Source organism: Aegilops tauschii, chromosome 2 (genome assembly GCF_002575655.3).
Source record: "Aegilops tauschii subsp. strangulata cultivar AL8/78 chromosome 2, Aet v6.0, whole genome shotgun sequence".
Lineage (NCBI taxonomy): Eukaryota > Viridiplantae > Streptophyta > Magnoliopsida > Poales > Poaceae > Aegilops > Aegilops tauschii.
This window is the reverse complement of record NC_053036.3, coordinates 1,937,496-1,963,544: the sequence shown is the minus strand read 5'-3', so window position 1 is coordinate 1,963,544 and position 26,049 is coordinate 1,937,496. Positions and strand designations below refer to the sequence as shown.

Sequence of the window (26,049 nt, the reverse complement as noted above, 5' to 3'; positions counted from 1 at the left end):
TGGGAGCCTTGGAGAGCCCTAGATGTGCCCAGCGTTCAGATCAAACTCGTGGTCGGAGGAGAGCAGCGAGTAGGGCACCTCAAGGAGAACGCGGAGCCATGGGTAAGGAACCTGTCATCGGGCACATCGTTGGCATGAACATCCTGCAACAGAGACAAAACGGAAGCAAGCTTGATAGAAGCAACATTGGTTAGGTGATTCTGCAGGTCAGCCAGTAAACCAAAATGCATGACCTGAGATACCAGGACGTACGACAAAGTGGAGTGGGAGAAAATGTGGGGTAAGTGACGTCGAGGGGAGTAGGAAGCAGTCAAGCATCGAGCCAGAGGAAGGTGGAAGTGCCGCAGTTAGCAAGGACAATGGAGATTTTTTGAAGTGGGTGAAGTTGGTCGTTCGCAATTTTCCAGAGAAAGGAGGGGTTGTAGGGTTTGTTTGCAAAGTCAAGAGAGAAGTGTTGGAAGAAGCAGTTAACCCAAGGCAAGTCAGGCTTTTGAAGAAGTTTGAAAGCAAATTTCATGAGGAGGCAATTGTCCTGGAGAAACAGATTTTTTATGCCTAGAACACCACTGATTTTAGGCTTGCAAACGTTTTCCCAAGCCAAATCTGTTTGTATACTCATGAACTTGTAATCTTGGTGCCTATTCATTTCTCTATCTCTCTCTATATATAGGTGAAGCTACTTATTCCACGGTCGCTCGATGAATGCGGTCAGCGGAACTTTGGTCACCGTTGAGCAATTGCGCCGCAGATTGTGTCCGCTTGAAAATGCATGCACGCATGCGTTCTACGTACTGTACTCGGTCAGGTGCATGCATGGTTCCAGGACACAAGAAAGGAGTGCGTACATGCGTGCATGCATTTTGAAGCTGCCAGAATCTTGACGCACGATGCATACCTCCACTTTCGTTATTCTGTGCGCAACAGCTCTTGAAGCAATCCAACTTTTGCTGCATGGCTTTCTTGGCCATCCTTGGCGAACATGCCCTTGATGGCCTTGACATCGCGGCAGGTCGTCTCGACCATGGCGGTGCACGCGGGGTCCTTGCCGCAGAGCTTGGAGTAGTCGCCGGGGCAGGTGATGAGATCATCCGATCCTTCTCTTCCCCCCTCACCACCGGCACCGGCATGGATGATGTGGCCGCCACCGCCACCACCACCACTAGCCTTGCGCTCAGCGGCCATCGATCGATCTTGTTGTGGATTTCTACTCTTTCTTGTAGCTAGCTAGTTGATAGGCACCGGTGGTACGGTGTTGATCCAGATGCTATCATATCTTAGAGCACTGAGCCATATATATATATATATTATATGGATGCCAAATTTGGTGCTACTAGACCGGCCGGGCAAAACGCTCACCCACACACACACACGTAGGGATGGAGCTTAATTAGCGTACATGCAGGTGTTGGGTGCCAACAACAACTTTTGCATGAGCCGTTCCTCCTTCCTCTCGTCTAGTCTAGCTAAAACAAGAAAATGGAAGGGACACAAGATGGATGGTTCAATTTACAGTGATGTAATTGTGAGGCCATGAGCCATTGGAGCTCCATAAATGCCAACGCAAATGCAATTTAATTTGGTGCATGCACATGTACGAGACCCGCACGTAAGGACGAATGATATGGTCAAAAGTACTCAAAACTGAGCCTGCAAGCTATGGAAGCTTATGGCAAAGCGACCGGACAAAGGACTCATGGAGGATCTCGTCAGAAGGGTGCGGGCAAGGTGCACTGAACGAGTTAGTTGTGCGCGAACTAAACTGTGGTTGGATGGTTAGAGGGAGTGTGGTATCCCTAGCCCATCAGGGTTCAAATCCTGGTGCTCGCATTTATTGCTGAATTAATTTCAGGATTTCCGGTGATGCACGTTCAGTGAGAGGAGACGTTCCCGTCGACGACGAGGTTACTTTATAAATTTGAAGATGATATGCCGGCTCAGTCTATCAAAGGTGCTCATAGGGGTAAGGTGTGCGTGTGTATTTATAGAGGTGAGTGTATGTGCGTGTATATGAGCACTTACGTCTGTAAAAGCTTTTTTCCACATGCAGCTAAGGTCTGATATCACAGTGCCAGAATGCCTTCAAGGACTTGAGTATTTCCAACAGAGCTAGTGCTCACATAGAGTTTTGACACCGTATAGCCTTAAAGTGAAGGGTCGACTTTTTGAGGCGCATCTCTAGCATGGCCAACGACCTGTACCAAGTCAAACCTCAAGATATATCACAACGAATTTTGTTGGATAATTTTCTTTAGAGCCCTTTCATTTGTAGTAATATATTCATATTTATATGTACATTTTCAAGGATAAAAACATTAACCTAGCCTCTGTTAGAATATTAATCCGAGGCCACCGTCGATCATCCGAGAACCAAGCAACCACACAAGCACGACACCGAGATTTGTTAACGAGGTTCACCGATATGGTTACATCTCCGGGGCCTGACTATGGGCGCTCCTCCCCATGACACCGCTACAATACAGCACCCGGTCGCCCTGGCGCCGGCACACACCGCCGGCTCCCCCGCGTGCCTGTGCTATTATGTTGGCATATGTTATATCGTGTGTCTACCCCCTCATATATAAGAGGCCTAGGATATAAGTGTCCTACTTGAACACGACTCCATATCCTATCTAAAGGCAATACAACTACAAGTCCAACTGTAACCTAACTTGTACAATAGTATTCGACACAACTCTAACAGCCTCGATGAAAATAAATCCCTATCCTATGAATAAAATGAAATCTATTTTTGAGATACATGCCATCTCACTGCCTATGATGTTTCTATTTCTATGATATTCCTACATCCTATATGAACCAAAGGAAGCCTTGGTAGGTTCTTTCTTTGGTAATAATAATTGTGCGCATTTTCATTTTTCAAGCGGTTGGACTCTTGAGGATGCATTCTTTACGGCACTCTTCACTTTTCTTCTTCTGCGCGCAACAGCTCTTGAAGCAATCCAAGTTTTGCTCTATGGCTTTCTTATCAGCGGGGGTGGCCTTGATGTAGCAAAATCTCGCGGCTGTACGGTAGCATTCGATGCGAGCACCGTCGTGGCAGATAGGGTCCAGGCATGTCACGCTGAGGTCGTTGATGCAGTGCTCGCCAGCAAATTCTTGGACCGTCTTGTTGCCGGGGCAGGCCCCATGCTCGTTGACGGCCGCGCAGAAGGCCACGTGCCCCCACGGCCATTCCGTGAAAGCAAAACCCTTGCTGTCTCCACCGACCTTGTCGAGCTCGGCGAACATGCCCTTGATGGACTCGACGCTGTCGGCGTCGGTGCGGCAGGCCGTCTCGACCATGGCGGTGCACGCGGGGTCCTCCCCGCAGAGCTTGGAGTACTCGCCTGGGCAGCTGGTGGAAGCATCATCCTTCTCTAGATCTTCCCCCCTCGCCACCGGCATGGATGATGTGGCCACCACCACCACCACCGCCGCCACCATGACTAGGGTGACGGCCATCGATCAATCTTGTTGTCGATTTCTACTCTCCTAGCTAGCTAGTTGATGGGCGGTGGTGTTGATCGAGATGCTAGCTAGAGCTGCAGCATTATCTTCTGTCCTCATATATATATATATAGGAATAGGCGATCGATGGCCGAGAGTCGCCCTGGGTTGATGTGATTGTGAGGCCATGAGCCATTGGGGCTCCACACATGCCAAATTTGGCGCATGCACTTTCTACTACTAGCGTACACGTGTTGGGTGCAGATACAACAACTTCTGCTTGAGCCTTTTCTCCGGTCTAGTCTAGCTAGCTAAAAAAAGAAGAAGGGAGGGACAATTTACAGTATGTTTTCATCATACCACAAGTGGGATGAATGGTTCAAAGGGAGTTAGACCTGACACTAGAGTCTAGAGTGGAGCAAATTATGCCTTCAAAATGTCTGTTTACTGAATTATCCTCTGTTGCACGTTAACATGTAACTGACGAGCTGGATTTGTGCTTAGTCATACGGAGGCCGTGCATCACCTCTTTGCCTTTGCTGCCATTGTTGTTGTTGGTGCTGCTGCTTTTGCCATTGTTACCTTTGCCTTTGTTGCCTAGCCTGCTTCCATACCGGTGAAGAGGGCAAATTGCTTGCAAACGGATACCATGGCATCCAACAAGTCCACGACGAGGAACCAAAGGCTGACAACCCTAGCTAGGCTTCAACTAAAGCGCTCGGCCAAAAAAATTATACTGCCCCTTGCTTTCTTCCTTCTTGTTTCTTTTTAATGGTCAGAAAACAAGTTGTACTGCTGAGTAGATTAGTTTCAGTTTTAGGTATTTTGTGCCGTTACATCTTTTCAGGCAAATATAAAAAAGTGATGAGTTTACGTTGTTCCTCAAGTTCTGACGCTACATATGGTCAAAAAGGTCAAATTTAATAACAAATTAGAACCTGCATTCCGGTTACCACTCTCATACTCATACCTCAAGTGAAAGGAATGATTTTGATCTTTAAATGCAAGTGTAGTTGATCAACAATGTCAGTGACTTCAGGATGAAGAGCTTGTATTTGACCAATCTGCTATTTTTGTTCATGACCAAACTGTAGTTGCTTGAAATCAACTCCGGAAACTGAACTGGTATTACTATATACTAGCAAAAGGGCCCGTGCGTTGCAACGGGAGAAAAACAAAATCATAATCTCGAATGGCTATGACCATATTTTGTTCACATCTCATCGCATGATTTTGAAAATTTGTTCAGAAATGCAAGAAAATATTTCATTTTTAAAATTTATTCACAAATTGAAGCAATGTTCACATTTTAAAAAAATCATGGTGTTAAAAAAATTTGGTAATTCAAAGAAGTATTCTGAATTTCAAGAAATGTTTTTTAAAACATACTATGATATTCCAATCTACGCCCCAGTAAGTTATTCAAAAATCACGTGGCTATATAGTCACAAAGAATCAGAAACATTACTGTTTGACTACATATCTTTGATCATTCATCAGCATTTTTTTTACAAATTTAGGAACATTATTAAAAATCGTGAAAAGTGTTTTACTATTTGCAAACATTTTTTTAAGAATTGTGAACATTTTTTAAGCATTTTCTTTTGAATCGACGAACAATTCTAAAATAGACGAACATTGTTTTTGAAATTGATCATTTTTTCTGAAATTCACGGACATTTTTTGAAATGCATGAACCTTTTTTGAATCAGCAAACACTTTATGAATCAATAAACTCTTTTGTAACTCACAAACTGTTTTTAGTTTTTAGTATATTTTTTAAAATTCATGAACATTTTTTGAATTAGCAAACACTTTGTTCAATTTCATTAACAATTTTTAATACATGGACTTTTCTGATTTTATGAACATTGTTTTCAAAATTGCGAACATATTTTGAATATGCGAACATTTTTAGAAAAATCCCGAGCATTTTTTGAATTTACAGATATTTTATGTTTTCTTGAACATTTAATTTTAAAATTCGGAGTTTTTTAAATGACACAAATTTTTTGAAGTCCCAATTATTTAAAGTAGAAAAAAGGAAAACAGAAAAGAAAACTAAAAAAACAGGCCACCCGCACATGGGCTGGCCCAAACGGGTGCGCTCCATCTTCTCCCGCGTGCAAAGCGCAGTATAGGAGGTCCCTACTGCGTGGGTTGGCCTAGTCGGGGGGCACCCTGCAAAACGTTTTTTGTCACTTATATGTGGCATTGTTGGTTAATATTTTGCAACTTATAGCCCATTTGTTATTAGGTATTGATAGATACTAGCATATATGCCCGTGCATTGCAACGGTAGATATAATTAATGTGTCAACTGAACGATGATGCACATATAATACTCTTGGTACGGTTTTTGTACGACGATTCTGATCTTAAAAGAGTCTAATTTTCAAATCTTTCGTATCAAGAAATTATTTTTAAGTTGAAGCAATGTTTGAAATTTGCACCAAATGATGAAAAAAAAATCTCAATATAAGGGTTCTGATAAATGGGTTTTAGGCCATCTCTTGATACACTTGAAGATCAATAAAAAATGTCCGCGTCTGAGCAAAACGACCCTAGTTCGTTGCATGCAACTCATGTTTGAGCTTACATAGCGCCTCTCACCTTCTTGATTGCTCTATTTTGGTTGCACATCATGGTCGCACAATTAACCTTCATTTTTGTAAATTAATATATAGGTCAGCTCAACTGTTTGCAACTTTCTAAACGGTGGTTGAGGTCTCGGGTTCGAGACCATATGAATCAATTAAATTTTTCTATGACAGAATTCTTTATTGCACAATGACCATGGGTTGGCCCCTCTAGGAAAATGCTCAATCGCACTGGGGCGGAGGGCCGGGCTCATTGCCTATGCGCGAGACGTTCCACCAATGATCGGTGGAAGAAATCTAATCGTCCATTGTGCGGGCCGTGGGCAACGAAAGGAAAAACAGGGTGACGTGGGTAGTTCAGCTGAATGGAGGGAGAGACATGCGTGACCGGTCCTCAGGTAACAGATGCTGATGTGGCTGTTCTATACGTTGCTGAATCTAGGGTTGGTCCCGCCTGTAAGCCTGTTACACTCTGCTGACATGGTAGACTGCTGATGTGGATAGGTTGCATGTCAAGAGAAATATGGTAGTGGGGATGAACTATTTAGGTATTATAGATAAACCTAAAAAATCGAAGCCAAATGAAGAACATTTTTTGTTTTTATTTATATACAGAGGGAGAAACCAAATGACAGATGAAAATCTGGTAATAAGCTATGTACGAAAAAACGAGAGTAAGAAACGTACGTTATATATATTGTGTTATTATAGAAAAGAAAAAAAATACTAATTAAAGGTTCAACATAAACATAATCTTAAAAATATTAACATGCTAGATAATATCATATTTAGAATCTACACATCTTTCTGAGCAATTTTTATATATAATATGCTAAATTTGGAGTTAGTGTTTTAAAAGATATGAATATTTAAAAAGTACTTGAATCCGCGAAAAAAATATAGCTAGGCCGAAATTGAATTAAAATTCGGGGGAGAAAAGGCGCGAGAAGCTAGTATCAAGCGCTAGTATCGAACCTTGGTCTCGACGATGGGGAAGTGACCCCCTAGCCACTTGGATGGAGGTGGGCTTGTGGGAATCTTAGGGCATAGTTGTAGATGAACGGCAGTGGGTCCAAGCTCCGGGACGTAATCCGCCTTTCCATCGAATGGCATGAGCCAGTCGCCAACTTTGCTCCACTCACGAGTCGCGATGTGGAAGCAGTAGGTGCCGATGTCCTTGGCGCCAACGATGGAGAAGCAGATGGTGTTGCCGCCAATCAGGGCATGGCCATAGACCATGGCGTGCCTGTCGTGGTTGATCCACGATGACAGCGGGAGGATGTCGCAGTGCCAGAACCTGTGAGATGTGCGGACGGGCTGAGGCCCCTCCACACCAAGGCCTCAAACTGCGGCCGCCCCTTCGTCTTGTCCGGATGGAGAACGCTATCAATGATGTAGAGGTCGTCGGTGTCTTCTCCATCATGCAGCTGTAAGTCCATCGGAGGGACAGAGATGGCCAGCGGGGAGTGCTTGTACCCGTGAAGGCTAGGCATGGTATCGATGTAGCTGCAGCCGCCGATGGCGTCGAAGCGTAGCATGCGGTTCGCGCGGTCGGCCAAGATGACCTTGCTCTCCGAGGCGATGGGTAGGAAATGAACACCGCGAGGGCTCCTCATGGAGCGGCGGCAGTGTTTGTTATCTGTTCGAGGGAGCGTCGGCATGCATGGTTGGTTTGTTGGCGCCAGACCATATGATGGATCAATGAGCCCAACCCAGCAGCGGTGGGGAAGATGTCTTCCTTGCTCAGGCCCGTTTACTCCCAAGTCTACTAATATGATCCTTTGTACCGACGTAAAAAAACTAATCTTGATCTATTTCAAAAAAAAAAAAATCTTTATCCGATCCTTTAAAAAATATTGATATTTTTTGAACATAGTATAGACGCAGACGCTCGTGCATAAGCACATAAACTCATGCCTATCCCTACGAGCACCTCCGAGGGACTGAGCCGACACATCATCTTGAGATTGACGAAGTCGTCACAGACATCTTCATAGTCGACGGAAATATCTTCTCCCACTAAATGCACATCACTGGAGGGCCTGAAATGATCCTAGAAAAAATACGAGCATCAGTGTCAAGTTTATGACTTGAACTCTGGTGGGCTGGGGATACCATTGTCCTACTAATCATCCAATAGTTGCCACAAAAAACTAATCATCCAATCACAGATCGGTTCAAAAAAAATATTGATCTGAATTTTCTGGCAAAAAAAGAAACTTTACACTGATCCAAAAGATGATTGCATTACCGCCATGCTTTGCCTCCCTCCTTAAAGAAACTAGATGATACCCTGCCCGTTATTGCGGGAATATTTTAAAAGATATTTCAATGTGATTTGTTGTATTAAACATGAATATTTTAAGTAATAATATAAAAAGCTAAAACTGAAAATACATATAATTTCACTGTCAAAAAATACATATAATTTATTATGTTCTATTACTATATAATTGTCAAATGTCTATTAAATATAAATAGCATAATAGAATAAAAATTCTTATGTATGTTTGCATGTTGAGATGAGTCTTTTTTTCCATGCATGTTGAGATTAGTCTTTTTTCATGCATGTTTAATGATGAAGTGACATGCTTGCATGTTGACAGACATATGACAGTGAGGGTGGGCCTTTTCTCATGCATGTTGGGGGATGATGTGGCATGCTTGCATGTTGAGAGAAATAATTTAGTGGGGGCTAATTATTTAAATATTGAACATATAAGAGCGTTTAGATCACTACTTTACAGAGGGAGTACTTGTGTTATTTGATTATTCCCATTTCCGTTATTGCAATATATCAGATTCAATGTGTGAATCGTGATGGATTGTGTTGGATGTGGTTGAGTCACATACCACTAGTATAAAACTAATTGGACCAACGAAGGAGTCACATACCAAGGAGTAATCCCTCAAAATAGTTTTGAAAACGGAGCTTCGAGCAAGAATATCGAAAATCGCACGAAAATGAGCAGGACCCCGGGTTTGAATGCAATGATGATTTTTTCTGGAGGAAGGAGAAGGCAATGGGCTGATGGAATAACTTGTGTTATTGGGTTATTCTCATTTCTGTTATTTCAATATCACGGATTCAATGCTTGAATCATAATGGCTTGTGTTGGATGTGGTTGATGCTGATAATCTCCTACAAAGTCGCCCTTTGTTTTTTGTGTGTCGAAAAAATAACCTTAGTTTTCTGTAGAACAGCAAAAGCACCTACAAACTAAGCTGCATGTTGGGACCAGATCGGATTGGAGCACCGCAGACAAGCAATTACTCTCATTTTCACTCTGTTTCATTGAATGTGCGTACAAGTGTACTGAACCAAAATCTCAACACACATATAAACCAGTAGCCCCATTCTGTAGATCTCAACCATGTTAAAACTTCCAAAACTGTCCAGTGTCATCCGGTTAGCTGGTTAAAACCATCATCATGTTTTGGGCAACCATGTGACAAAAGAAAACAGGTATGTCTACTTCAAGATCCACACAGATGGTTCCAACTATGCTTTTGTTTGCCCTGTAGTTAATTCAGGTGTTCTCACTTTTGCTGTCCAGTAAGAACCACCAGCTGGAGTGCAGCAAGTGTATTCTGTTTGAGAATTACCATGTATGTTATCAGGATATAATTAATGACATGGCCAGTTTCATATTATTTGTTTGTGTCATGATTGAATGCAGGAAGAAGATGTGTAATACACAAATAATTCATCACTTATCAAATTTAGCAGTAATACCTTTTGGAAGGTATCCCCCCCCCCCCCCCTATATCTTATCTGCAGTGCATCCCCTAGTAAATCGGTTTTCGTTAGTTACTAGTCGCTTGCTCAAGAGTTCCGCTTCGGTACACCACCCCTCAGAAAACGTATAAAGGGTAGTATAGACATTTCACAAATTGTATCCACTACAACGTGGTTTGTACAATTCCTGACGCACACTCCTCCCTCTCAGGCTCAGCCCGTTAAGTATCTTATTTAAGTTTTAAACTTCAAAAAATGGATTCGAACTACAGTCCTCACGCACCATGAGTAAGTGCAGAACCATCTGGGATACCTAATCTAGTGTCCCCTTTAACCTTGTTTTCTCCCTCTTGTGCGAGATAAATAACGCTAAGAAAAAACTCAGCACCCTCTTTGGTTTTTCTTTCGTTTTTTATGCACGGTTTTCGCTCGGGTTTTTATTTTCCTTTTTTGTTCATAAAATACAAATATTAGTATTTTTGATAATTGTACAGAATTTTTATAAAAATCATCTTTTTTCAAACTCGCTTAGAATGTCAAAACATGAATATTTTATAAAAAGAGCGAACAAAATTTTGAACCCAAACATTTTTAGAAAAACACTAAAAAAATTAATTCGGCAAAATATCAGAAAAATATGAACATAATTCGAAGTCTGAAAATTTTGAACATATGAGAAATTTTAAAAAATAAACTAAAAAAAAATTGAAAAGTCAAATAATACGAAAAAGGAAAAAAAGATACAGAAAAAATAAAACAGGAGAGAAGATAAAAAGAAAAATAAAAATAAAAATGCAGTTCACGACCTCCGAGAAGGTTCCCTAAACCGGGAAAAATGGCCGGGAAGCCGTTGTTCCCAAAACCGGGAACGCTTTTTTGCAACCTTTTCTTAGTGTTTGCAAAAAATTTAAAATCCATGAGTATTTTCTAAAAAATTGGATGAACTTTTTTCAAATCCGTGAGCTCTTTGGCCGGCCCAACACGCGCCCGACGGGAGCGATGTCTTTGCCTAGTTGTGCCAAGGCCTAAGAGTTTTATTTTATTTTCTATTTTTCTATTTTTTCATTAATTCATTCTTATCTTTTTGAATACCAAAATACAAGTTTTAAGTAACATTTCAATAATAATTTTATATAATTTGTTCTATAAATATTTACAATTTTATCTCTGTGTATTTATTACTTATGTTAAAAACTCAAAATAACAATTTTAATTACATGTTCAAATTATGATTTTAAATATATTTTTCCTTCAAACCTGGAATGGATGCCTACCATGGGCATGCCCACTGGCTTGCAAAAGGTGGGACCATTTTATGAATGTAAAAAAAAACACCATGTTCAACTCGAGGTAGGCCAGAAGACTCCGTTTAAGAGCACGTTGTTTCTCGACATCCGTCAAATGACCCCAAAATTTTTATTTACTTTTATGACCATCTCAAGGCACCATGCGAAGTTTTTTTGGTTTTCTACAATTTTTTGCATCTTTCTGGACTTTTCTCGGTCAAAAAGGATGATAAATGGTATCAACTTCCTACTCGCGACCCGCGCGCCCATAACCGACCGCCCGCATCCTCCCGCTCCCATGTGCGCACTACTGGGCCGGGACTCCCCTTGTTATTTCCTTTTGGCCCCCCCTCCTCTTTCAATAATTCGGGATATCAAAAAGTTGTGAATTTTGAAATTTTTCATGAATTCAAAAAGTGTCTGGGAATTCGAAAATGTTCAGGAATTTGTCAAAAATGTTCATGAATTTAAAATTTGTTAATGAATGTAAAAATTGTTTCATGATTTTAAACATTGTTCATGATTATAAAAAATGTTCGCGAACTCGGAAAATGTGCAAGATTTAAGAGAATGTTCACGAATTCGTATAAAATGTTCACAAATTTACAAAAATATTAAAAAAATTGAAAATTATTAATGAATTTAAAAATATTCACAATTTTAAAAATAATGTTCGTGAACTCGGTAAATGCTCACGATTTGAGAGAATGTTCAGGAGTTTGTTAAAAATGCCAGGAATTTTAAAAATGTTCACAATTCAAAAAATTGTTCATGAATTTAAAAAATGATCACGATTTCAAAAAAAATCTTCAAGATTATCAAAAAGGTTCATGACTTAATAGAACGTTCATGAATTTGTAAAACAACGTAAGCAGTAGACACAACTGGATCAACATTATAACTGATTGTTTCATCTTTAACTATGATAGGTTCCTCACGGTTGTCTTCAATAGGTGGATGAAACTTAACCATTTCTCGTTAGGAAGATCAACAAGATTGTTTTTTTGGCAAAAAAAAAAACGAAATGATTATCTGGCACGAACCACATCTTCGTCTTCGATGCTGATGCCGGCTCCTGCCCCATGGTCACCTTGATATTTATTTGGATCTCGACATCTAATCGTTACATCATTACTAATTTTGATTTTCTTTCACAATGTTTTTCACGTGCTTCTTTTTTTCGGGTGAAATAGAGATTTTATTTCATCAATCAGGACATAAGTTGTTCTTACAAATATCAGGGACGTCTCCTGGTCCCGAACCCTGCCACACCACAACGCGACCTTCTGTCCGACCAAAGGAGGCCAGATAATGGCTTACACCATTATGTTCCCTACAAACATGAGATAGCTTGAACATTCTCCCTTCCCTCAAAAGCCTTTGGATTTGATCAACCAACATGGAATAGCGAGACCGGCCCACCATTGATCATGTTAAGAGCGACATCATATATGTGGTCATAATTAGTGGGTTCGTTGGTACTTGCGATTTGTGTTTTGCACTATGTCATATCCTACTCAACTCCCTTAATTAGTATTGACTTTGAGCATTGTACATTTGCATGGTCACGCTAACTTGTGGGCACTGATTCATAAAAGAAGACGATTGCATTTTCTGCGCGAAAAAAAGGATGGTTGCATTTTTACTGACATTCTTTGCATGTTAATAGTACATGCATCATTGGATTTTTCGCATTTCCGTTATTTTAATATCTCAGATAACTTGGTTATGCTGGATGTGGTTGTTTTTGATAATCTCCTCCAAAGTCACCCTTTCTTCTCTGTTTTGTGTCAGAAAATGACCTTAGTTTTCTGTAGTAATGTTTCCTACTTTTTTGTTCTGTAGCAACACACAAACAATTGGCTAGCTTTTCTTATTTCTGAATTGATGCCGTGAATGAAGAATGAATATAAAATATCAGTATTTTTTTAGAACTATATATAAAATATCAGTAGAGTTTTTTTGACAACTAAAGTTCCCTCTTTATTCATTGGTGATAACACTTGCATCTTTATGTAAAAGAGGAAGAAGCTCATGAGGAGCAATTTCAATCCACTCACTGCAGAATTTAGATCTAGCTACACTGGCTAATTCATGAGGAACAGCGTTTGCTTCTCTAGGACATAATTCAAACCGAATTGAACTAAACTCACATGCCAAGTGGTAACAATCATCAATGATGGCTGCTGAATTGCCCGCATACTGACCGTCCTTGGTCATAATCTCCATTAGTTCTAGGCTGTAGGAATTAACGACAAGCCTGTTACACCCTGCCGAAGAAGAGAGTTGTAAACCAAATTTAAGAGCCAATGCCTCTGCAGAAAGAGGATCATAACATGACTCTATTAGTTTGTTCCCAGAAACAATAAAATGACCTCTGTCGTCTCGTATGACTGCTCCCATAGCTCCATGTAGCGCGTCATAGTCGAAGGAAGCATCTACGTTCAGCTTAACAAAGCCATTAGGTGGTTTTCTCCATCCGTCCTTCTTTAGTACTGCCTTTGGGTCACATGCAATAACAACATTTTCTGCCATCGCTCTCACAGATTGTGAAATTCTTTTCGCATCTTGCACATGCTCCTTGTGAACTAGTTTTCGTCTTTCCCACCAAAGATACCAGCAAGTGATAGACATGAGCTCATAGAAATTTTTAACGCCTAGAACGACCGCCTCCTGTGCGGGAAAATTCAGCAAATAAGCAAGTATTGCTTCCCCCGCTCGATCCACTTCGCATGCATGCGCTATAACATCTTCTAGTCCTAGGAGGCGCCACACTTGCTTGGCTTTTTTGCATCGAAACAACACATGCAAAACATCTTCCGCACTTTGGCCACATGCTGGACACGCCGGTCTAACAGGTATATGACGATTTGCAAGAACAACATTACAAGGCATAGTTCCATGTAGTGTTCGCCAGAGAAAGATTTTTACCTTTGCTGGACAGTTAAGTTTCCAAACTTTTTGCCGTGTTGGGTTAGCGCCTGAGGCGCCCAAACCATCAATTTTCCGTAGTTTACGTCCATGTTGGTAATCCCAGACAGTATGGTAAGCCGATTTGATAGTAAAGTTTCCATGCTTATTCAGACTCCAAGCAATAAAATCAGTCATATCGTTTGTCGATAATGGTATAGCAAGAACTCTTACCGCATCAATGGGCCAAAAGGTTTGCTCAACAAGGTCGACATCCCACTGACCCGTTGATGGATCAATTAAGTCACTCACCTTAGAAATCAAATGGCCTCCCCTAGGTGTGATAATCATTCTGGATGGAGATTTTGAGATCCAAGCATCCCTCCAGATATTAATGTTTCCACCATCTCCTACTCTCCAAATATATCCATGTCTCAAAGTATTCACACCTTGCATTATGCTTTGCCATGCAAATATCAGTAGAGTTGGATGTAAACGGGCCCTAGTTTTACCGTATTTGAGCATCACGAGCAAACCACATTTATTTATTTATAACGAAGAAAAAAATGGACGTGTCCTCTGGCCCATCCCATACCATGGCCTCGTGTGGTGTGACTGATCGATCGATCGATCATGCAGCTAGAGATTGACAGCCGCCGCCGCCGCTCTAATCTAGGTTCCAGGCAGATCGACCACGACGACGATGAGCGGCGGCATCCGGCGGTTGGTGAACCTGGGAGTGTATGATGGGCGCAACAGCGTGTATTCGCTCCGACGCTTGGACCTCTCCAAGATGGACTTGTTTCGCCGGACGGCAGAAGAGGCGGCCGCGGATGGCAAGCTGCTGCCAACACTCACGCCTGCCAAGGCCTGGGCGTCCAACGACAGGAGAAGGATCTGCAAGGCTGACCTCTCGGCGGCGGAGGCGGCGGCGCCCAGCATCCAGACGCCGGCAAGCGAGCTGGTCATTAAGCCACCGGAAGTATCATGCAGCCTGCCGACCCATCACCGTGTTCATTTCCTCCCCACCTCCTCGGAGGACAAGGTCGTCTTGGGTGACCGCACGAACCGCATGTTCCGCTTCGACGGAGGCGAGGGCCGCCGCTGGATCGAGAGCCTGCCAAGCCTCCACGAGCACAAACACTCACCACTGTCCATCGCCGTCCCTCCGTCGGACTTGCACCTCCATGACGGCCAAGACGGCGGCGACATGTACATCATCGATAGGATCCTCCATCCAGACAAGTCGGAGGCGAAGCCACAGTTCGAGGCCCTGGTGTGGAGGGCGGAGCACCCCGCGCTCCTTTTGTAGCAGGACCTGGCACTGCGACATCCTTCCGCTACCATCGTGGATCATCCACCAGAAGCACGCCTACGTTTGTAGTCACGCTCTCGTCGGCAGCGACACCATCTGCTTCTCCATGGCCGGTGCCCTCGGTGCCGAGGGCACCGGCACCTACTGCTTCCACATCAATACTCGCGAGTGGATTAAGGCTGGCGACTGGGTCATGCCGTTCCAGGGCAAGGCAGAGTATGTTCCAGAGCTCGGGCTGTGGTTTGGCGAATCAAGCGGCCTCCCCTGCGCCGCCGACATTTCTGGCGTAGTCAGAGGAGAGGAGCCGCCACAGGAGAAGTTGCGGATCTGGGTGGATGATGACCTGCCAGAGGAGTGGCAGCCGAGTGAATTGTGCAGCTCCAAGATCATCAGCCTTGGTTCGGGCAGATTCATCGTTGTAGACTTCTTGGATGCCATGGTATTCGACAAGGACTGCAATGAGATGGTTACGGGCAAGCAATTTGCCCTCTTCACTGGTATGAAGGCAGTGTACGATAACGGCCGCAGCAAGGGCAGTGTCAAGAATGGCAGCAATGGTGCTGGCAAAGACAACAATGACAACTACAATAGTGGTACCAATGGCTCCGGCAACGAGAATGGCAACAACCGCGGCAAAGTCAAAGGCCTGCTTATGGTTAAGCACAAATCCAAACGTTACATGTTTAACGTGCAACAAAGTATCGATGCGGTGCAGTATGCATGCAGTACTGACTTTAGTGTTAAGTTTACTTAGTACCTTTAATGATCTGCCCCTAAAAATCACCATTAAGTGCTGCTTTAATTCCTGAGTTGAAAGCAGAGTCTGTTGTGTGAAAACATGACCAACGATGTTTAATTTGGTCGGTTATTTGTGAATTAGTAATTCATTCACACTTGAGCACTAGTGTTTCACGTACATGTACTACTCCCTCCATCCAAATCTGTTGGAATTTGAGCTCAACTTTCACTATAAATTTTGCTACTACCAATATGAGATAGTTTGCTACTACAAATACAAGATATATATGTCATGAAAAATATAAGTTGGAATTTTTTTGTAAATAGTACTTTTTGGGTGGCACGTACAAAACTCATATTTATGTAAGCAAAAAAGTATTATGACCAAAGCTGGGTTCAAATTTCAAGGGGGCATACATGTTGCCGAATTGGGATCCATCGCAAAATAAAATAAATCAATAGCTCGATAGCACAACAGTTCAAACTCGGGGAAACTAGCAGTACACAATCTTTCTTTCTTTTTTGTATATGTGGGTTCTTCATCAATTAGCTTAACACAATAGCTCAACAGTTCAAACTTGCCATCAAATCCAAGCATGCATGCATAAATATATATAGTCAAACACTAGAGTTCAGTAAATCCAAGCATGCATGCATAATCTGAATCATTCAGAGCACCTCCTCGATCCTCTGTTGATTGTTAAACATGCAACGACCCGATTTGTGCTTAATCATACGGAGGCCACGCACCAGCCCTTTGCCTTTGCTGCCATTGTTGTTGTTGTTGCTGTTGTTTTTGCCATCATCACTTTTGCCTTTATTGCCGTACGCTGCTTCCATACCGGTGAAGAGGGCGAATTGCTTGCCCATCTCATTGCAGTCCTTGTCGATCCATGGCATCCAAGAAGTCCACGACAACGAACCTGCCAGAACCAAGGCTGATGACCCTGGGCTTGAACAATTGGGTGGGCTGCCACTCCTCTGGCAGGTCATCATGCGCCCAGATCCGCATGCATCTTCTCCGCCGGCGGCTCCTCCCCTCTAACCACACCGGAGAGGTCAGCAACACAAGTGAGGTTTTTTGAGACGCCGAACCAGAGTCCAAGCTCCGGGGCGTAATCCGCCTTGCCATCGAAAGGCATGAGCCAGTCACCGGCTTTGCTCCACTCACGAGTCGCCATGTGGAAGCAGTAGGTGCCATCGCCCTCTGAGCCAGAGATGGAGAAGCAGATGGTGTCGCCGACGAGGGCGTGACCGTAGACGAAGGCATTCCTGTGGTGGGTGATCCACGGGGGCACCGGGAGGATGTCGCAGTGCCAGAACCTGTGAGACGCGAGGGACGTGGTGAACCCCCTCCACACCAGGGCCTCAAACTGTGGGCGTACCTCCGCCTTATCCGGATGGAGGACGCTATCAATGATGTAGAGGTCACCGGTGTCTTCGCCGTGAAGGAGGTGTAAGTCCGTCGGAGGGACAGAGATGGCCAGCGGCGAGTGCTTGTACCCGTGGAGGCTAGGCATTGTATCGATGCAGCTGCAACCGTCGATGGTGTCGAAGCGTAACATGCGGTTCGCGTGGTCGTCCAAGATGACCTTGCTATCCAAGGCCGTGGGCAAGAAATGAAGACAACGAGGAGACCGTATGGAGTAGGAGACTTCCGGTGGCCTCACGAGCAGCTCGCTTTTTGGCGGATTGATCTTGGGTGTCGCCGCCTCTGTAGTCGCCAAGTCGGTGCTGCAGATCCTTCTCCTGTTGGGCGCACAGGCCTTGGCGGGCGTCAGTGTTGGCACCACCTTGCGATGCGTGGCCGCCTCTTGTGCGGTGGGGTGAAAAAAGTCCATCTTGGAGAGGTCCAAGCGGCGCAGAGAATACGCACGTTTGCGCCCGTCAAACAACCCAAGGTTTAGGAACCGGCGCCCGATGCCACCGCTCATGTCCGACGATCCTTCTCTCCTGGAAGGGACAAAAATTCGACCGATTGAACTTCCTATGTTAGTATATATGAAGCTTAAAAAAACAATTCCACATATGTCGGTGCATCAAGTGAGGTTTGAGTGGATGTGTAGATTCCCCCAAAATCATAGAAAATGAATAGTATTTCTATGAAAATCCTATATGTGTTTCCTACGAACCAAATACATCTATAGGAAATTTTTCTCTGGAATCTTTGTTCCTATACTTTTTCTGTAAAAATCCTTCAAACCAAATCAGGCCTAAAACACTTGCATAAACCAGGTTAGTATCAAGCTTCAGAAAAATAAACCACGATGCAGTCAGCGCATCACCACGTGAACTTCCTAAATTGAGCAACACCTAAATCACTTCCGATTAGAGGAGATGCATCCGGGGAAGGAAACTGAGATGGAGAAAGCATTGGGCACCTTGATGCAGAGCGGACGGCGGTGATGACGGTGCCGGCGACGTTCGAGGCAGAGGCGGCGGTGATGAAATCGGCGGCGACGTTCGGTTGACGAGAGATTGGAGGCATTTGAGGAGGTCCACGGAGCCCAACGGGCTAATCCTCTGGGCCGAGCGCGGATTATTGGACGACTGGACGGCCTATTGGCGGCTCCAGCTTTACTGTTGGTTGCATCGCGTCCATAACTGTAGCACAATGTTTACTGAAGCGCCAAGTTAAAACAATTTTGACCCCTGAAAAAATGTTAAAAAAATTGTGAAATAATTTTATGTTTCCGGGAAAAGTTGAAGACGATAAACTATTTGAATTTGTGATATTTTTTACAAGTTCAAATTTTTTTCAAATTGGAAAACAAATTCAGGATACAATTTTTTAAGAAAAATTATGAACAAATTGGGGGAAAAGGATTTTTTTTAAATCCCAAAAAACTTTTGAAAGCGCAACTTGTTTTAATTTGTGAACAATAACAAGTACTCCGAAAACCATGAACAAATTTAAACTGAATCCATGTCTCTTATTTTTGGACGAGGAAGTAACATTTTGAAATTCCAAACATTTTTTGAAAACCCAACGTTTTTTAAATTTGTGAACAAAATTTGTAATTTCTGAAAGAAGTTAAAAAAAGGTAAAAGAAACAACCATATCTGAACCTTCTTGAAAGGTTTCTAAAACCGGTGAACCGTATAACATCAACTGGACGGTCCACTAAGGCGCTTCCCCTGTGCAATATAATGGCATTTTGCCGCTCAATGCGGCGAATAGGAAATTCGAGGGCACATGATAAGTGATGTATTTATTGCGTAGAGTTTCTGGCGATGTCCCTCGGTAGGAATAATGTTTTCCACGTTTTATTGAAGAAAATATGCCCTAGAGGCAATAATAAAGTTGTTATTTTATATTTTCTTAATTCATGATAAATGTTTATTATTCATGCTAGAATTGTATTAACCGGAAACTTGATACATGTGTGGATACATTGACAAAACAAGTGTCCCTAGTAAGCCTCTACTAGACTAGCTCGTTAATCAAAGATGGTTAAGTTTCCTAGCCATAGACATGTGTTGTCATTTGATGAACGGGATCACATCATTAGGAGAATGATGTGATGGACAAGACCCATCCGTTAGCTTAGCATAATGACCGCTTAGTTTTATTGCTACTGCTTTCTTCATGACTTATACATGTTACTCTGACTATGAGATTATGCAACTCCCGAATACCGGAGGAACACCTTGTGTGCAATTAAACGTCACAACGTAACTGGGTGATTATAAAGATGCTCTACAGGTGTCTCCGAAGGTGTTTGTTGAGTTGGCATAGATCGAGATTAGTATTTGTCAGTCCGAGTTTCGGAGAGGTATCTCTGGGCCCTCTCGGTAATGCACATCACTATAAGCCTTGCAAGCAATGTGACTAATGAGTTAGTTGCGGAATGATGCATTACGGAACGAGTAAAGAGACTTGCCGGTAACGAGATTGAACTAGGTATGATGATACAGACGATCGAATCTCGGGCAAGTAACATACCGATGACAAAGGGAACAATGTATGTTGTTATGCGCTTTGACCGATAAAGATCTTCGAAGAATATGTAGGAGCCAATATGAGCATCCAGGTTACGCTATTCGTTATTGATCGGAGATGTGTCTCGGTCATGTCTACATAGTTGTCGAACCCGTAGGGTCCGCACGCTTAACGGTGGAGTCAAATCTTCCGGTGGCTTTATCATTTTTCCTTTGAACTCTAGTATCTTATATCTCGAAACTCTAGTTTCCGCAAAAAATAGTATTTTATATCTCATTTTTTTCCCCAAAAGTTATAAAAAGAAGTGGGATCACTCATGCTCCAGCAAGCTTATAATCTTACACGGAAATAACAAGACTTATAAGTTACAATACAAAGAACAAAGAGATGTGCTTGGTAGCACTTTGCAACGATCTGGAAAGCTAAGTAAACATATGCTAATCAAGATTTGTGCTAGCTAGTCACCCGTGTGTACAAATCACATCTCAAAGCAGGCAGATGAAAATGTCAACAAAAGGAGACATGGAAAAGGAAACACTCTGGGGCGAGAAATAGAATTAGATTGCCATGCAATTTTGACGGATGAGTACACTCTGGGGTGATCTGTTTTACAAAGACAATATCTTGAGCTGCAATTAATAGCTCACGCACGGTTCTACATTTCCTTGTTTGCTTTATATACTACACTTTATTAGAAGATAGATAGAAAAATCATATCGTTCGTTCCCATGGTACCTATTCCCTTTTTCTCTATCTCTCTATATATATAGGACAAGCGACTTATTCCTAAGATAAGCCACCGGTGAATTCATTGTTGGAAAAATCAAGGTGCGTCAGCGATGGAAGCAACGCGAGGCTGTCAAATGGAATTGCGCCAGACAACTTGTTGCTGCTTAGGTAGAGATTACTGAGCCTCTTCAACAAACTGATTGATGTCGGTATGCCACCGGTGAATTCATTCCTAGATAAATCAAGGAACCTCAGCGATGGAAGCAATGCGAGGCTGTCAAATGGAATTGCGCCAGATAACCTGTTGTTCTCCGCCTTGAACACATACAGCCCGGTTGCCGATGTTGGCAAGGACCCAGAGAACTTGTTGTTCCCCATCTCAATCCGTGACTATTTTGTCCGGTAAAGTCCCGGTAAAACCATTATTCTGTATCATCACAGTGGTCAACTTGGGTAATGACCATATCTTCGCCGGGAACTCTCCGGAGAAGCAGTTGTTGTAGAGCATTATGTTGTTCAGCAGGACACAGTCGCCGAGGTTCTCCGGGAGCTCGCCGGACAAGCTGTTGTCGAAGACGACGAGGTCATAGAGCTTCCCGTTGGCGCAAAGTGATTCCGGGAGTGGACCAGAGAGGTTGTTGTTGCAGACCTCGAGGATGCCTAGGGGCGAGTGCTTCCGGAGCTCCCGTGGTATCTCACCGGAGAGCTTGTTTTCAAATAGCCTGATGTCCCTGAGATTGGGGAGCATCGCTATGCTTGCTGGAATGGTGGCCGTGAGCTGGTTGGCATACATGAACAATAGGCTCAGGTTCTTGAGGTTACCAAAGTCTTCCGGTATTTCTCCAGTAAGGTTGTTCGACGACACATCAATCTCTATCAAATTCACTGACGTCACTTTGCGCGGCAGTTTACCGGTGAGTCCATTGTTGAGCAGGTACAAGAACTCGAGTTTTGGGTGCTGCCATATCCACGCCGGGATCTGGCCGGCGAGCTTGTTATCCGTCATAGCGATCAGTTGGAGGTTCACGAGGCTCGAATAAGCCTTCGGGATCTCGCCGGTCATGTTCATGTCAGACATCCAGAGGTAGCTCAAGTTGGTCAGTTTGGCAAACTCTAGTGGCGCTGGCGCCGGCGTGAACGGGTTCGAGGCAAGCGTGAGCTGCTCGAGCCCCGTGAGCTTGCTTATCTCGGCAGCTGGGTACGCCCCGGTGAACTGGTTAGTGTCAAGTACCAGCGACCTCAGCGCTGATAGCCCGGCCACGGCAGTCGGCACCATGCCTTGGAAGTGATTGCCCGACAGGTTGAGGTGCTCCAACGCCGGCGACAGTCGGCTGATGTCATCCGGAAGGACTCCATGGAAGTAGTTGTTGGAGAGGTCGAGGAAGCGGAGGTGGAAGCAGGCGTAGAGCGGGACGCCGGGGAAGCCGCTGGTAAGATTGTTGTAGGAGAGGTCGAGGTGGGCGAGGCTCGGTAGGTCGCACACCGACTCTGGCACCTTGCCAGTGATGTTTAGATTCGGCAATGATATCCCTATCACCGCACGTCCGTCGTCGCCACCGCAGACCACGCCGGTCCAGTCACAGTGGTCGGCGTTGGAGATAGGGTCCCACGACGCAAGCTGCATGGGGTTTCCCCACTGGGTCTTGATAGCTAGGAGGGTGGCTTGGTCGCCAGAGGTGGGCTGCGAGCTCGATGCGCCGGCCAACAGGAGGACGCCGAGGAGCACAACAAGGTGGGTGGTCGACATGGTTTTTGTGACAAGACGTGTTGTCCGTGAGGTGGGGAGTGGGTACTGGCGAGTGGAGCTATTGCCGCAGGCCTCATATACCCAAGCAGACCCAAGACTGGAGTCGTGGGTCGTCTGCTAGATGAGGTACACATATGCAAATATCTTTGTTGGAATGAAGCAGGATACTCCAGTTCTCGGTGGGAATTTCTACAACCACGTACGCAATAGAAGTAAATATCAGACAGCAACCACAATGCATGCATGGTTCACGATAGCACAAAAATCACATCATCATCAATGTACGCGCATTATTTAGATAGCAAATGCGTAGCACTTCTTCAGTTTTTATTTACGAGTGAAGCTCGTCTAGTCAAGCAGATTCTAGAGTCGTCGGTCGGGTCCGTCGTCGGCGACAACACCACTAGACGTTAACTAAGCGAGGTAGACGTATGCTAATATCTTGAAAGGTACAACTTATCCTCCTTTAGAGCTTATTATACATTTTTGGTGGCAATTTCGACTATCACGCAATAAAACTGACTTGAGATTTGAGATTGATCGGACGGCCGTCTTTCATTGATTAATCAAGAGAGGCAGAATACAAAGTCTGAGAGACAAAAACAAGTTGGAGCTGGCATCCAGAAAGAAAACACCCGGCAACAAACAAGGGGAAAATCTAGGTGGTTCAAATATTCTGTCGACAGCCGCTGACCAACATCTTGCCTCATTCATGATTCGTCCCATGAGTTGTGGAGCGGAGCATATGTCAGCATTGAACACACGGTTGTTTCGTTCCTTCCATATCATCCAGGAGACCAAACAAATGACCGACTTCCATTCTTTCATCCAATTGTTTTTGAGAGGAAGGCATTGCTGATGGGAGTTCACCATTGGCGCTAGGTTGAGAAACATCAATGGATGGCCCCCAAGCTTGCTGATGACCATCATCCAGAGCTGCCTGGAGAAACTGCAATCTGCGAGCAAATGGGTGGCCGTCTCCAGCGCAGCGCAGCGCAGCAGAGCGAGCAAACTGGGTCAGCCGTGAGGCAGGTAGCAAGCAAGCCAAAGGAACGTCTTGGCTCGTGGCGCCGCCCTGGCGGACCATATGAGTGCTTTATCGTCCTTCGAATTGGCATAGGTACGCCGACTTGGCGGTGTAGTTGCCATCCGCGGTCCTCCACTGCATCATTGAAACTGATACCCGCCGCTATCTCTGATAGGCAACAGAGCTGTCTGAGCACCAGCGCAGATGGATTGGGCTTAACAAGGCGCATCCATCGGTTGCCTGTTATGGCTTCTCGCAAAGAGAGATGTCGCTTGGTGCAGTGCCGCAATAGCTCTGGCCATCTGCCCAGTGCGAGTCCCTGAAGGAGGTGGACTTGCCATCCCCAATGGAGATTTTGGTTGATGCTCATCGGCAGAGTTGTCCGCAGGCAGGGGAAGTCCATGCCATGGCTTGGAGCGGTCTGTCCAGCAGAGCCATTGCTAGCGGCATCGCAGCGCTCTCCCTTGCTTCTGTAAGTCTGGAATGCCAAGGCCACCGAATTCCTGTGGGCGGCAATTCACCAGGCACTTGCCAGCCGTCGCCTCTTCGTCCTGCGCCCAGAGAAAACCACGGCGTAATTTCTTCACCTTTTTTAAGAGCCACACCGGAGGATCCAACACCATCAGCTGGAAGCTTACCATGGCTGAGAGCGTGGCGCGCACGAGCTCGACCCGACCCGGCAGCGCGATGTGTCTGGCCTTCCATCCACCCATGCGTTTGGCCAACTTGTCAATGACCGGCTGTTGATCCACGCGCCGCAACCGAGAGTCCGAGAGTGGCATACCGAGGTAGGTTATTGGAAACTTTGCCACCGGGCAGCCAGAGTCATGAACCAGGTTGGCAATGGCATGCTCATCCGTGCCTCCCATGGGAATGGCCGCGCTCTTGCTCCAGTTAGCGTGCAACCCCGTCGCATCGCCCAACAGACGCAGCAGCTCCATGGCTCCCCAGAATTCAGTTTCCCGTGCGTTGAGGAAGAAGACTACGTCATCGGCATAAAGCGATGCCCGCAAGCCGGAGCAGTTCTTGCAGCATAATTCACCATTGATGCCAAAGTATCCATAGCAATCACAAATAGGAGCGGAGACAGTGGATCCCCCTGGCGCAGCCCTTTCGCATTATCGATGACATCAGTGAGCTGTCCATTGATCAATACCCGAGTAGTCGACGTCGCTAGCAGCCCCGCAATCCAACCGGCCCACCGGGTGCTGAAGCCGCGCTGTCTAAGAAGTTGCAGCAAGAATTCCCAGGATAAGCTGTTAAAGGCCTTTGCAATGTCAACTTTGTGCACCACTGGAGTCTTCGCAAGTTTCAGAGATTTGATCTGCCCGCACACAAAAACAAAATTGTCCATAATCGATCTGTCCTTAATAAATGCACTTTGACACTGGGCGACCAGCTTATCCATCTTCGGTTGCAGGTGGCGTGCAAGGAGTTTAGTAAAAATCTTTGCAATAGCATGCACCAAACTGATCGGCCTAAATTCAGTTAGTTTCTTTGTGCCCTCGACCTTCGGCAGTAGGATCATGCAGGCAGTGTTTAGGAGCTGGAAGTTTGTGAAGTTGAGGTTCTGGAGCTTCCTCATGGCAGTTGAAATAGTTTGTCCCTCCAACAAAGTCGGCAGTACACTCTTTAAAGGATGGAGGAAGTATCACACATCTTACAGCTAGCATATGAATTTAAAAACTCCAAGTTGCTTCGGTGTTTGCCCCCTTCAAGAAGCCTGAGAAGTGAATGAGATTGGTACATCAAAACGGTAAGCTCCAAAGTTAGACAAGAAGAGAAGACAAATTAAACACAGTAAGCTACTAAGGTAGGAGAGAGATCTAGCTAGCTTAGCTAGTGAGAGGGAGCCATGGCGGACCTTGTGGTTGGCATGGCCAAGTCGGTGGTGGATGGGGCGCTGAGCAAGGCCCAAGCGGCCATGGAGGAGGATGCGAAGCTGCGGCAGAGCGCGGCGCGGAACCTTGTGTTCATCACTGGCGAGTTCCAGATGATGAAGTCCTTTCTCAACGTCGCCGAGAGCGAGCGCCTGAAGAACCCGGTGGTGAGGACGTGGGTGCTGCAGATCCGCGAGCTGGCCTACGACGTGGAGGACTGCATCGAGTTCGTCGTCCACCTCGACAAGAAGAGCCGCTGGTGGCTCCGCCTGATCAAGCCCGTGAGCTGGCTCACGCCCTGCGTCAATGCGGAGCCGCCGCTCGACGAGGCGGTTGACGAGCTTGACCGGCTCAAAGCCAGGGTGGAGGACGTGAGCAGCAGGAATGCACGCTCCCGCGTCCAGCAAAACGTTTTGATGTAACGGTGTGAGAAATTGATGCCACGTCAGCCTGACTGGCGGGCCCTACCTGTCATAAACTCACTTAACATGGTCAAATCCGCCGATCAGTGGTTTTTGCAAAACCATTACGCAAGATGTGATGTTTTCTGCAGAGAAACTGTATCCTAGTGTTTTTCGCAAACCGAGCCTTCAAAGTGGTGGTTTTATGCAATTTACTCGGCACAGCAAGGACCAAGGGAACACACTAGTGGCGTCATCAAGTTCCTAAGCTAGATGTGTCGATCATC

General features: G+C 44.8%; 3 pseudogenes; 1 reads left to right on the top strand and 2 right to left on the bottom strand.

Moving 5' to 3' along the window:
• The first annotated feature begins 14,685 nt into the window (after positions 1-14,685).
• Positions 14,686-16,051, top strand: LOC109776671 (uncharacterized; annotated as a pseudogene).
• Positions 16,052-16,558: 507 nt separating this feature from the next.
• On the bottom strand, positions 16,559-17,969 carry LOC109776672 (uncharacterized; annotated as a pseudogene).
• Positions 17,970-20,518: 2,549 nt separating this feature from the next.
• Positions 20,519-22,511, bottom strand: LOC109776667 (uncharacterized; annotated as a pseudogene).
• Between the last annotated feature and the right edge of the window lie 3,538 nt (positions 22,512-26,049).